The 14,316-nt window shown below is 40.8% G+C and overlaps 1 long non-coding RNA gene across 1 annotated transcript; it reads left to right on the top strand.

The window, feature by feature from the left end:
* Positions 1-309: 309 nt before the first annotated feature.
* On the top strand, positions 310-13,036 carry LOC310906371. The gene is made up of 3 exons (XR_014589392.1): positions 310-367; positions 10,244-10,422; positions 12,927-13,036. It is a non-coding gene; the product is annotated as an uncharacterized lncRNA (long non-coding RNA).
* Positions 13,037-14,316: the final 1,280 nt, after the last annotated feature.

Here is a 14,316-nt window from a genome sequence, read left to right as displayed (position 1 = left end):
GGCGCGGGACAGCCCGGCTGGCTCCGGCGGCGGCTCCGGCGGCGACTGCTGCCCGCTGCCGCCGCCGCGGTGCGCCCGTCCCTCCCCCGCGCCCTCCCCGCCGCCGGGCGGAGCCGCGCTGCGCCCTCCCCCGGCCCGGCCCGGCTTCCGCTCACGACATGGCGGCGCCCCGGGCCGGGGCCCGCCCGCGCCTGCGCCCCGCGCCCCGAGCGGCGCCGCTCTGTGCCCCGCGCCCCTGAGGGGCCGCAGCCCCCGCCCTGCCCGGGCCCACCGACCGGGGCTGCTGCCGCCCCCGGGCTGCGGGGAATGGGGGACACGGAGAGTTTGTTTGCACAAACAAACAGCGGAGGGCGAAGTCAAGAGGCGGGTGAGACGTGGTGTTGTGCAGAATATCATTAGGCAAAGAGGGAAGGGAATTAAGGTGTAGGAATTTGTTTTTGTAGCAACACCGTTTAAGTAGTACTTGGAGTGCGTGAGTAGGAGTTGCCTCGAAGCGGGAAAATCGTACTTCCATAGGCCAACAGACGTGAAGATAAAGCTGTCAAAAAAAAAAAAAATTCTACAAGGTTCTGAAAACGGCCCTTATTTTACTTTTTATTCTCAGCTGTTAGCTAGTATGTAAACGTATAAACTGAGACCCACAGCCTGTGGGGTGTTACATGGTTCTCCTGAAAAGCTAAGCACTGCCATAAATACCCAGCGTTTTGCAACATTAGATGGCTGGGCTGGTGCTGAGGAATCCTCGAATCCTTGAAACGTGAGACCGGCAAGTGAAGGTGGGTGAGCACTGGTATCAGGCTTCTGGGTGTTGAAGCCAAACTTTCCGGAGCTGTTTGAGAAGGCCGCTGAGTTTTGTACAGCCCCCACTGCCCCGGGCATTTCTAGATTGTGACAGGTCACATGAATTGTTCCATCCTTTATAAAAGTTAACATTCTTTACATACTTGGAAGGTTTTTTGGAGTGGGAGGAATAGCAAGAGTGTAGTAATTATAAGTGTGTGTGTGTGTGTGTGTGTGCATGCACACGCTGCTGTGATGAACACAGGCTGCTACTGTTTATGCTCGGTAGCATTTTTGATCCCACTTCATATTCATGTGAGCGTAAATACCTACCTACAAGGAGGAACAAAGGAGTGGATAGGCAGTTGCTCATGATGAAATAGTCTTCAGCTGGTCCTACAGACACTTCCATATCTGGAGTAAAAGGTCCTGGTTGAAGGATCACCTGAAGCCAGGAAAAGCAGATGTGCCCTTCCCCTGTTCACTGCAGTTCAGTCTGGCCCTTGCCTTGGCCTCTCTTCTGAAGGGGTGCAGGTGCTTGTGCTGTCATCTGAGAACAGGGAACAGATCCACATCAAAACTTACCCTACCCTTTTTACCTTCTGTTGTCCTCAAAAAACCCCCACCAACCAACCCACCCTATTAAATGCCAAAGAGGAGTTGGGATTGCTTCCTTCCAGTGTGGTAAATTTGCAGAACTCTGGCTGGTTAATAGTATGAAATTTAGAACAAGGCAACAGAAGACAGATAATTCTGTAGTGCTTGGCAGCCGTTATGCTTAATATCATAATATTTGCATTATGATATTAATCATAGTGCAAGGAATAATTTTTCGTAGTCTGATCGGCACCAGGTCACTTCAGTCTCAAACTGACTGCTGGAATGTTGAACATAAAATTAATTTTTTACAGCAGTCATACATTATGTGGTTGACACACAAATCAGGGCTTTAAAAAGAATCCCTGAGTTCATGTAAAAATTCATGATGTTAAAAAACCCCGTTACCTTACATCCCTCTGGAAATACAAGTTCCTATTCCCCCACAGGGATGTTTCATTTGACTTTATCAAAGCTCATGCATTTGTACCTGCATCAACTGCACAGTCATGTACATACATCTGAGACGTGCCATTAGGGAGAAGAACCTGAGAACTGAAAGGTGGCAATCACAACAAGAGAACTACACCAAACCTAAGCTTGCATTTCACATTGTTCAACAAGTCTTTCTTTATAAAATACTTCCTTCCTCTAACTAAAGAACTCAGTGATATCTTTTCCTTTCATAGTTGTCTGGTCCTTTCTTGCCATAGGTATGGCAGCATATTCTAAATTACTTGTTTGGATTTAAAACTCTTTTTAGAAGGGGATGGGGGGGGTCATAGTTTGGTTATCATTTCTGAATTTTTTACATAGATCCTCTTTTGTCCTTCCCTGTATGCATCTTACAAATTTGAAATAAAACAGGGGCAAATATTGTCTGCACTAGCAGGTAAGAGGGCTGCAAACAATAGGAATCTGACCTTTTCTCAGGCACTGAAGTACAGAGTAGGTAGAAGTATGCTATTTCATTGTTCAGGGGTTTCAGTATTATCACACCACACATTTAAATTTTATAAAAGAGAAAGCTGCATCAGGATTTTAATAGGAGCTACTATGCAAGAACAGACTTCAGGGCAAGAAAATCATCTGTGAAGTGTCTCCACAGGGAAGACAAACATATCAGTTAATCTCTGGGAGATGCGGGGGATTCTGACTTTCAAATCCTGCTAAGCTCAGAGTTGGATCATCCTCCCAGCAAGAGGTAATAAGATGCTGAAGATATTTTGCCTCAAGACAGTGGCTCCTATTTTTCATTCCTTTTGTCTCAGGCCAGAGTCAGGTAGTGCTTTCACCTGTGGCAGCAGACCTCTTCTTCTGCCCTCTTTCCCTCTGGGCACAGCTCTCTGCTTGACTGCAGTCACTGCTAATAACTGTCTGTCACTAGACTCGGTTGTGGGCGTTGATTTCACCTTTGCATAAGTGGTTGCAATCGTGGTGCATCCACATGGATGTTTTATATGCATTGCAACAGAAAATTTGATCACGTTTGTTAGGAAAAGGGTAGCATATGGCACTGAAATGACAGTGCTGTATAAAATCCCATTAACTTGTCATATGAATTAGGTGGGCTTCATATGCTGCACCATTTTTTTCTTTTTGTTTCTAACAAACCTCACTAAAATGTCACTCGATTGCAAGGGAGACATCAGCTTAATAGTACTTACCTGTCTTTTTGCACAGGCATCCTCTTGATATATATCTGTCAGAAATTAGGGAAACTTGCTTATGGTTGGTGGTATCTAATGCTTTGCTTAGCTTTGAAGTAGTACCTACTTTTTGCAATTAGTGCAGAGTTGCAGAGTTAGTAAACCACCATAGTGTCATGCCCCCCCAAATAGTAAATATAAAACAAAATTAGTTTACTAATATTACTGTCGGAATTATATTTGATAACTTGAACTTGCTTTTTGAAAATACGCATAAAAGCGGGGAGAAAACCAAACGAAACTATGGCAACAAACCCCACAATCTGACACTCATCTAGAAGGTCTGGTAGTGCATTAGGTGGGAATTATGATGGTGTATCTTCTGAGTACAATATGAAACAGTGTATACAGTGCAAAAGTGTGAAATTCTGTTTCAAGTATTATGACCATAGCACTGAGGTGTAAAATTTGAATGTAATGCACAGGAAAATATATAGAAGGTACTGTCTGAATTTATATGGGAAAAAAACCTCCAAGGACTTAAAAAAATAATCAATACTGTTTATTTGTTTAGTTAATAGACAAAGAGAGTCTCTTACTCTCAAGACACTTGGATTCAATTCCTAGCAGAACACAAAGGACAATTGTGTAATTTAGTCAGTCACTTCATGTAGATAAGATTCAACTAAGGAGACTTAGTCTTTCTTTACAATCTTTTTAAAAGCGTGAGGAGGCCTTGATTGGAGAAGCATAAATAAATAAATATTTAATAAATATTTATTTATGCTTCTATGATCAAGATTGAGAGAACCATAAATACATCTTGCCAAAATAAACTAAGGAAGCCTTAGCAGTAGTTAGAGTTGGTTGCTCTGTGCTTTAGGTACAGATGTAAAGAACATCTCCTTAACCTCACTGGGATATTGGAAGGATGGTTTCAGTGATGTTTGGAAAGCTGACAAAGACCAGGGGAAGAGAGACGAAGTGCTGCAAGAAGTTTCCAGCTGGTGTGAGTTGTCATAGCAGAGACACCAGAAGGATTTGCTGTACAAATCAGATTTATAATCAATAACTAAAAAGGGAAGAACTGAAATGAATGTCTATTGTGTATTAAGATTTAACCTGACCTTTCAAACAGCATCTGCTGAAGGGTGCTTTCACCATTATAGGCCCCTGGATGATGGAATCATACAGGAATGCAAACATTTCCTGCATTTTCCTCTGGCAGGCTCTTCTTTGAAGTTCTAATCCTACAAGTGTAGTAGATGTGATAATGACAATAAGAATGCTTCTAAATCCTGTGTATGTTAGAGATACAGTGTCTGACTCACTGCTTAAAACTATAGCTTTTCTGGATATGTTTACATAAAATTGCACCGAAAGGGTAAAGCATAATGCATCAAGCTCGATGGAATTACTTATCCAAGTTTTATCTGTGGTCACTATGCTAGCAGGAAATAATTGTGCCTGTGGTTTCTACATCCTGAGTGGAAATCTGGATTTCAATAAAATATGGTCTCATTACTGCATACCTGTCTCCAACATATGTTCTCATTTTAGTGTTTCTGTACATACAGATAGCTCAGATTTATCTTCTAAATGACAGAATTTATCCTGTTCACCACAGAGTGTAAGAAACCTCTTGCTGAGCTTTGAAATCTTACATGGAAACCTGCTGTTAAATACTGAATGCAACTTGTCACCCCTTTGCAGTGGAACATTGAGAAGCAGATTAGAATTTCAGATTGTGGTATTTTGAGACAAAAAGGAAATGGTAGAGTATGAACAAGCATCAGTGTTCAAGGGTCAGGATTCTCTTGGGTTAAACAGAACACAAGATGGCTGTTCACAAAAAAAACCCAATAAAAACCAAACCAACTAAACAAACAAAACAACAACAAACCCAAAACTAAAACCAGTGGTGATAGAAGTAGAATATGATGTTACATTATACAATATCGCAATATAGCAATCAAATCTCATCAGCTTTACAAATCATTGCTATAAAACACACAAGGTCTAGAGGAGGCCACTGCATTATTTATGCACCCTACCTCCCCCAGATCTAGGAATTTAAGGGTCACAGACCCTTTTATTATTGTTATCAAATTAGATCTGATTTAAAGAGCCTACTGACAAGCAAAGCCTAGTTTATCTCACTTTTTTGCTATTTAACCTTACTACCTAAATTTCCTGATTTTATGCCCTCCCTATTAAATAGTGCCTTGGTCTCTTTTAAACTACTTACCAAATCTTCTCTAATAATCTTACTCTTCACTCTTCACTTCCTTTTATAGATTATCCAGCATCTCTTAGCCAAGAATCCCTTTTAAATCTAGAAAGCTTCACTTTCTCTTTACTGACCCTTAATTATACTGAACAGGATTCTCCAGACTGAGCTAACAGCTGTTCTTTATCCTGCTTGACGACACCTGATGCTCATTTCCAGTAGTGTAGGGATATTTTCCAAAATATGTGCTGTTGAAGTAATCATACCTAAAAATAGTTTGTTACCTCTACTGTATTGAGAGAATACAGTAGAATACATGTATTGCCTCAAGACAGTGCACTCGCTTTTCCTTCAGCATCTCGCCTTTGTGCCTTGCCTTTTGACCTGTGGCGAATGAAGCAGTGCCAGAGGGCACCCAGGTTTGTGATTATGTCAAAAAATGTTCTCTCGTGATCAATAAAATTTGTTACATCATCAGATGTAAATCAGTAAGGATTGTAATTGTGTATGTTTGACAAGAGGCTGCATAGAGGTAGTATTTTCCTCAGCTCCCTGTATGAACCCTGGGCCCCTGTGTGTTTCAGTGAAAATGATGGATTCACACTCCTGTGTGCTGTTGATACATCAAAAAGGAACTTCACTGATGACTGACTTACCCTGGAGTGTTTTCTCAGCACTCCGTATTGGCTGGGAGCATCAAACTCCAAAGCATACCAGCACCTTTCCTTGTGTCTCACAAGTGATTTTACTGGTGAAAAGGTGCCTGCTCTAAGTATGGATATTTTACATCCCCAACAGTTATTTCAGCACATTGCAATGATGCAGTTCCACAATGAGTGCACATTTCTATCCCCCAAAGTCAACATTTGCTGAAGGGAAGCATGAATGTGATGGAAGACAGCTCTGGAAGCATTATTGGGAAGCAGTGAAGAGAAATATGTTAGTTAAAAGAACCCTGCTCCCCCCATAAGTATCTCACTCTGCCCCAGCTGTGTTAACCCACTTTGTCCTATTTGATTCAGCAAAGACATGCTCAAGGCCTTGCTCCAGAGTCACAACTTTGCCAAAAGGAGTAGCAGGATTAGGAAACAGCAGCATTTATCCTGTGCTGCAGAGCAGCTGAAAACTGTATTAAGATGTGGTCCCTTCTTTAAAGCTTCAGTGTTGCAAGATGGTACATATGCAACAGGTGAGTCAGAAACTGTTCAGTCTGTGCTGATACATGCTGGAGGCTCTGGGCTTAAGCTAGTGAATGGTATGGACTTGATCTACTACTAGATGGGCAAGATACTGGAGGAGGGGAGATTGTGGAAGATTTTTGGCTTGTTGGTCATTCTTCAGTAAGTGCCAAGGAAGGTAATGTAAGATAATGTAAGATGTAGGATAGAATGGAGAGGGAATACTGAGAATAGAGGATGGCTTTTTAAACAGAGAAAAGAGCAGAACAGTTTTAAAGAGCATAAGGAGCGGCTGGTTGTGTCTTGGATATGAATAGCCAGTTAAATCTATATATACTTGTGCCAATATTTAGTGAATCACAGGAAATCATAAAGGCTCTTTTGTTAACAGTGATAAGCCAGAGAGATGCTCTAAACATTTGTAGAAACCTGTCAGTATTTTATTTTTTAAACTCACCTGATACAGGATTAATGAAATAACCATTCAGTGTCTCATTAAATCTGTTACAACTGGATAAAATTTCCAGTGGCTTAACCTAACGCTTGCAGTAAGAAGTAAATTTTCAGCTCATGAGTGGACCTATAAATAGAGTCTTTGGTATTACATCACCACAGACAGTAGAAAGGATTAAACAAGTTGTCAGGATTATATTCTTCCTCTACTGGTTCACTTTCAGCAAAACTGAAACTTTTTTTTAAAAAAGAAGCTATTTTAAAAATCACATTTTTCAGGAAAGAATGATGTTATTTTGCCTGCTTCATCAGAATGAATGCTGCTCTGCTGTGCACAAATGAGCTGCTTGCCCTAGTTGAACAAAAGCTATGATGAGAGCTTTGATCAGTGTTGACAGTGTTCCTGCAGTATTTCAGTGCCTCATTCCTTTTGGCTTCCTAGAACCACTACTAATGACGTTGGTTAAGAGGGAGTGTAAATTGCAATAAGATGGCCATCTCCGGAGCGTGCTGAATTGGTCTGTTGCAAGGCTTCCTTAATTATTAATTTCATTGCTACAGATTTTTTTGGTTTAATAGTTTCTCAGGATGAAGAAATTCTTTATTAGCTCCTTAAAGCAGCACTCGTGTATGACAAAATTTGTACACTTTAGTCTACAGGAGCACCTTTTACATTCACAACATATCATGTCATGAATGTTCTTTTCTGAAGTGTGACATTCCACACTGGGTTTATTTTTTCCTTGGAGACAAGCAGGAAATCTGTCACTAATTTCCTTCCGGCCAGCTCTGACTGCTTTTTCTCAGTGCTCTTAGTCCTTTGTACATTTCTTCTTTTCCATTTTATCTTCTGAAGACAGAAACAGTTTTCTTAACTTCATTCTTGTGTTTCTTTCAAGGTATTCTTTATCCTTGTCACACGGCTTAAGGCACTTGGCAGAAGATTGCCTGCTCTCCTTGCATTATATTTAGTAGATCTGAGGTGCCCACCCACCTCATGTACATTTATTTCCTTGCTTACCATGACTCCTCTTTCCTGCCCAGTCATCATTATTTTTAAATTATCTGTGTATTTTATGTGGTGCATCCAGAACTTTGCTTCCCCTTCTCTCAATAACTTCCCACTTGCTGCGCGAGAAGCCAGCCTCTCTAATCCTCCTTGTCAAGTCATCAGCTTCTCACTAAATCATGTACCTTCAGGAAACTGCATATTGGCAATTCAGCATTTCCTTCCTCTCTGTTGCCGATGCCAGGAGTTGCAGTCCTGTTGCTGCAACGTTCTCATCACCTCACATCTCATCACTCACCAACACAACGGGGCTGCTCCCATCTCCCTCAACACTTCCACACTTTCACTTTCCGCTTCTTACTCAGGTTCAGCCTCATAGCTTGGCAGAACTCTGTCCTGTATTATTTCTTCATTTTCTCCTTTATCTTGTTCCTGGTCCTCTATACTCATGTGTCTTCTTTTCTACTGTTTCTCAGCCTCATGCATTTTTTATGTCACTCTGTACTTCAGGCTTCTTAGCTAGAAAGGCCTTTCCTCAAATCCCCTCGAGTCTCCCTGTATCCACCTTAATAGTGTTTCTCAGCCACTGTCCCAGAAAGTCTTTTTTTTTTCCAAGTTAGAAAACTCTTCAAAGCACAGTTTTTGTACTGTCAAAAAGCAGAAGCTTTTCCACCTCCACTTTAAAGGAAAGCAATGCAGTTGAGAGAGAGAGAGGTATTTTTGCAGATGTAGAGCCACACTCTATGCTGCCCACAGGGCTCACAGGTTGGGCATCTGAAGACTGACAGATTTCATATAAGGTCACTTTTGAACATTTTGGCAAATGGTCTAGACTCTTCTTTGGTTTATTTAGATGGAATTCTAAAGTATTTGGAGGACTTGTTCCTGCTTCATATGAGGCTACAATTGCTATAAATCTTATGTTTTGGTGCTTCCCAAAGAAAGAAAAAATGTTTTATATGGCTACAAGCTTTTAAAAAATGCTGTATACTTTTAAACACAGAACGACAATAGCAGAAAGTACCTAACTTGAGGGAGGAGGTGTAAAGCAAATATATTAGGAGTAGGTACGAAAAAAAAGTTATGTTTCCCTTTCTCACTTTTATGCTTCTCCTTTACCGGTGCTGTAGAGACTAAAAATAACTCTGCTGTCAGTGGTGTCATCACCATTAGAGGCATGCTGTCAGCTTAATTTGTTTTCTGACTTCAACAAGGAAAATAGAATCTGACTGCTGACTCGCTTGTTAGGTCTGAAGTGAGTAGGTATGCTTATTTCATCTATTTTGGCCATGAGTTTGGGTCTTTTAATATCTACTTTCTTTGAAGCAGGTACAGGTACTCTTATTCATGAAGAAAAATGGAAATGAAGACTGAAATAATTTTGCGCTTTGTTATCATACAGAAGATGTTGTCAAAAGCAGGAATATATACGGTTTTTGCAGAGTTGTCCTACTGAAGAGTTTTCTCCTGCTGTACAAGGCCACAGTGTTGGTTTAGTTGCTGGTTGTCTGGGATGGTTGAATTGCTACCTTCCCCTCAGCTGACGCAGTGCCAGTGGTGTCAGCAAGTGATGGTTTGACTGCAAATCCACCCCTCAGATGCTTTTATTTTTCCTTCCTAGCCTGCCCCAAAATACCTCTGCAAGCTAAAGTGAAAATATCTTGTAGAAAATGAGTGTTCAAATGGACCCTCTTTTGTCTGTGTATTTTTTTTCCCATGTAGCTGCAAGATTGGGCAGAATTGCTCCTGCTCACAAAGAATATTTCTGATTTCTACATGACATGTTTTATGCACGTTATAGGGGAAAAAAGTTACAGTTTAGTTTGGATAAACAAAATAGCAGCAAATGGAGGCTTTTCCTGACAGCATACTTTTTTTGGCTCTCCTGTATGTATCTAGGGGCCAGATCCTTTGCTGGCAGAAGATGAAAGGGGCTCTAGCTTTTCTGACCACTTTGCATTTTCAGGGATGCCATTGGCTCCCCCAAGCAGAATGGAGTTGTGTCCATAATCAAAAGATAAGATATATCTGAATGCAGTGAATGGCTCTATATAGCAAGGAACAACACACACATGAAATAAGAATAAGCAAAAATATAGAGATTGTTTCATTTGTGTGGTTTTCCTCAGGATGTTTAAGTAGCATTGCCTTGGTTTCACTTTATTTTTTTTGTAAGCCTTAGAAGTTATTTCATATCAGATCTAATCTAATTTTCTGCCTTCAGTTTGTTTGTTTTTAGTTTCTCCTTCTGAAGTTTAGGTTGGAAGCTGCTCCTTGCTGGTTTTTCAACTCAACAAATAATTTTTTGATTTGTCATGCTTTTAATCATGTGTGTGCATTTCTGTAGGAAGAAAATCAAGGAATTCTAGAAATTGATGTCACGACAACACTAACAGTCCTGCAGAATCCCAGAATTACATAATCACAGAATGGCTGCAGTTGGAAGGAACCACAGTGAGGTCATCTGGTCCAACCCTCCTGCTGGAGCAAGTTCACCTAGGTCTGGCTGCACAGGATTGTGACCAGGCAAGTTTCAAATATCACTAGAGAAGGAGATATGCCGGTGCTTTGTCACCCTCCAAGTATAAGTCAAAGTAGACAACATCCACTGCTCTTCCCTCATCTACCTGGCCTGTTGTGCCATATAAGAATCTCAGATTGGTTAAGCATATTTTCCTCTTGGTGAATCCACTCATTCAGAAGTCTCCCCCTAGACATTAATTTCAATTGTAGAATGTACTTTTTTATAAACAAACTGAAAACTAATGCAGTATTTCATTTAAATATGAGGTACATGGAAAGGTAATTTCTTCCAACTGAGAATATTTTGTGATTCTCTATTTTACTGTGCTAGTACATTACAGAATCAATGAATAGAATTATTTTCCTATTCAAACCATAAGCATAATTCAAATAAATACCTACAGGAGCAAAAATCAATCTGGCTCTTAAACTTTTTTTTTAAAATGGGACAGTTCATCCTGTCATAGGGGATTGCTGCATAGCATCCTTCAACTTAGGAGTTTTCAAAACAGCTTTCTGGTATAACACTATATATTTAAAATACATATGAAGAACTTTAATTTACAGAACCAAAATTTCCATGCTGTGTCATAGGCTAAGACGGACTTCATCTCACATCCCACAGCAGCATCTACATGATTCATGCTTAATCTTGCTTTTAACTGTCCATACAGTTTGATGAGTTCTTCACATAAACTGCTCTGCATCCTATAAAACAGCTTATACTCGTAGCTTTCAAAAGGCAAGGACCAATCAAATCTCATGGAAGTTTTGTTTAACAAAGAACTGAGTAAACTTTAGATAGAAACCTCAGATTCTGTCCCTGAGAAAGCTCAAGTAAATAATTCTTTTTGTTACTACTGGCAGTTATTGAGGTTGTTAAACACGATGAAGTGGATTTCAGCTAAAGAAACAATATCTGAAAAGTAAAAAGTTATAATAAGTAAACAGCATTGCAAAAACTGGGAACTCAGACTTACTGATTATATGTGGTTTTTAAGGTGTTCAAGACCATTATCATTAGTACTTTTTCTACCATAGTATTATTCTGTTATGTATTTGGAGATGTTTACAAAAAATTAAATAACTAGATTGAATGTCATGTCATTTGGGTGTGTCCAAACTGTGAGTCTAAAGGCTGAGGGGACAATAAGGACACCAAAGCCATTTCTGTGTTTGGTATTGTGTGTATTAGGTGAATATTCATATGAAATACAATAGAAGTGAGGAAACTATGGAAGGATAATTCTTCTTGCCTTATGCATTGTGTAATTTTGCCATAGAAAACAGAGTAAAGCCCAGGTTTTCTGAGGGTAATGTTTCAGATCAGGCCCTGAGATCCATTGGTTCCCAGCACATCCACTCACTTGCCCTGCTTTTTCTCTCTCATGAGTTAACCATTTGTAGCAGTAATATTCAAAACAGTACCTGGGCAGCAGCTGATCTGCATGCTTTATACTTGTCAGCAAAGCAAAAGGAATACAAAACCCAACACAAGTTCAGCAAAAGGTAGTTCGGCTTGACTTTTTAGCTGGAGGAAGAAGCTAATACTGGTGTTAATTACATGCCTTTGAAAATTCAAATCTTCATTACAGCTATTGTTGCCAATTCAAAGTCAGTTAGATTAACTGTCTGTCACAATTCCTATCTGCAACTGCCTCCATACAAAAGACTGCAATCAGGAACTTGCCAAAATTAAATAGATGCGAGCATTGACATGCTTATTATAGCATTTATGATGCATTAAGTGCCAGGTGGATGCATGGACTATGAGAGAATAAAAAATACAGAGCAGTCCCAGTGTTATGAATTTGTATTGCTTTGTGAAATATATCTAACGCCCTGTTTTGCAGAGGTATTGAGATGACATACTTTCAAAAAACTTCTTTAGGATGGAGGAGCAGGGTTTATTAAGGTTGAGAAATGTTGGTTCTTATAGCACATCTGTAGCACATTTTTATGAACTGAACTTCACTGTCCGAAAATATCTTCTAACAGTCTTTAATCATGCCAACAATAGAAAGATGGTACATGTGTAGCTTACCTGTAGTTGTATATTGTGTCAGTGTCTGAAGATGAACCTTAAAATACGAGGAAAAATGCCAATCACTTGAAATCAAGCTCAGCGTTGTATCTGGAGGAGGCTTTCTGCACTCAAGCAGTAATTTCTCAAGTGGAGCAACAAATTATGATCTTTCTAGTAGACAAGCCTCTCCCAAGCTTTTCAAGCCCCTGGGGAACCATTGGCAAGGCTCGTGTCTCAGGCTGCTCCTCACACACAGACCTTCTTACCACCCTGAATTCCTTGTCACTAGGGCAATGCAGATGTGAGAAAGAGAGACCACAGCTGGCAGAAGTCTCTTGCACAAAATCAGTGTTGTATGAGGAAATTATCCAGACGCTATAAGGACTCGCTGGGAATCCTTTAGTGTGATCCCACACAGCTCTGCCCCTGATTTTGAACTCTTGTCCAGAATGCAAGTGTTGCTTCTTGTTTCTCCTCTCAGCCACATGTCAGATGCCATGGTAGGAGGTGCCCATCTGCCTTCCAGCCCACCACATCTTAAAGATAGCCTTGGATGTCTGGAGAGACTTCAAAGCAGCCTCAAAGCTGACAGATGCAAGAGGGGTCAAGCTGCACCAGGTGAGAGCCAACCCTCACTGATAGGAGCAGATTGGTGGCTGCACCTAAATCGGTCAGCAATATGCTGATCAACTTTCACTCCTTAGGCTGAAATGCTAAACAACAACACAACCTCAAAACCAAAGAAACTGAAAAAGTGACTTCTAGTATTTTCAAATGCCAGGATACTTGCAGAGCTAAGAACAGGAGGGTTGTGGTCAGGGCAAAGGATGGGAGTGGACCTGAGTGCAAAACTTGGAGGAACAGCTACGACCACAACAATCAGGAGTTGCTTAGATAAGCAGATTCAAGAGAAAATCCTGCTTCCCTGTCCTTGGAATGAACAGACAGACCTAGTCCTACCTTATTGACCTGCCTATAAAATCAGGCATGACTGCTGGGCTCCTGGGTTTTTCATACATAGAAAGAGTCAATAATTTCTAATCATGATTTTCTTTTAGGCAGCAACAACAGCTTTTAAAAAGATAGTCTGGGCTTGTCCCATGTCTGTTCTGGCTTTTCCCATTTCAAAAAATGAGAAAAATCTGACAAGTGTAGTCAAGGGCTGTTTTCCAAACACTGCTCTGGTCCTGATTGGCCTTCCTGTGCTATATTCAGTAATCATCTGAGAAATTATCCTGGAAAAAAGGCCTGTGCTCAGATCATAAAGGCCAATAAACATTTTCGTCTTTGATGTTTCTGAGTGAGAAAGGCCATGGTAGGGAGTTTCAGTTGTTTCTCTGATATCTAGGACAAAGTGTTTACCTCAGAGGCTCCCCTTAGCCCTCCTGCAGCCATGGCTGGAGCTGTCCCGTAGTCTGTGCTCTCTCTGGTTCATCAAACTTTAAAGCTGTCTCAGGTCTTGGTCTGTCCATACAACTGTTCCAGGAAGATGAGTGGTAGTCCAGTCCTTATCTTCTTGCTAATACCCCTTCCAAGCTCTGTTGCTGTCTTCCAATTCATCCTTCTCAATCCCAACTGGTTTCTGTGAAAACACATCTTACATATCTCTTTGGTGTTGGGTAATTCATGGCTGAGGGTTTCAGTATTTACACAGAGTGGCTGAACCTGATTGTCAGTATGGGAGCTTTGGTTTTTACATGTTTAGGTTGGCCAGAGACGGTGTAAGCTCAGGGAGAACTGGGAAGATGGTGGAGGAAATGGGACTTACAGGGCCAGCATGTGACTAAATGGCCCCAATGTATTAGGCAAGGGCTGAATATTTACATAGGAATATGGCCCATGTGTCCCAGACTCTGTGTGACCTTTGGGTG

This window comes from Zosterops lateralis (genome assembly GCF_965231275.1).
Source record: "Zosterops lateralis genome assembly, chromosome: 2".
Lineage (NCBI taxonomy): Eukaryota > Metazoa > Chordata > Aves > Passeriformes > Zosteropidae > Zosterops > Zosterops lateralis.
This window is presented reverse-complemented; position numbering and strand designations above follow the sequence as displayed.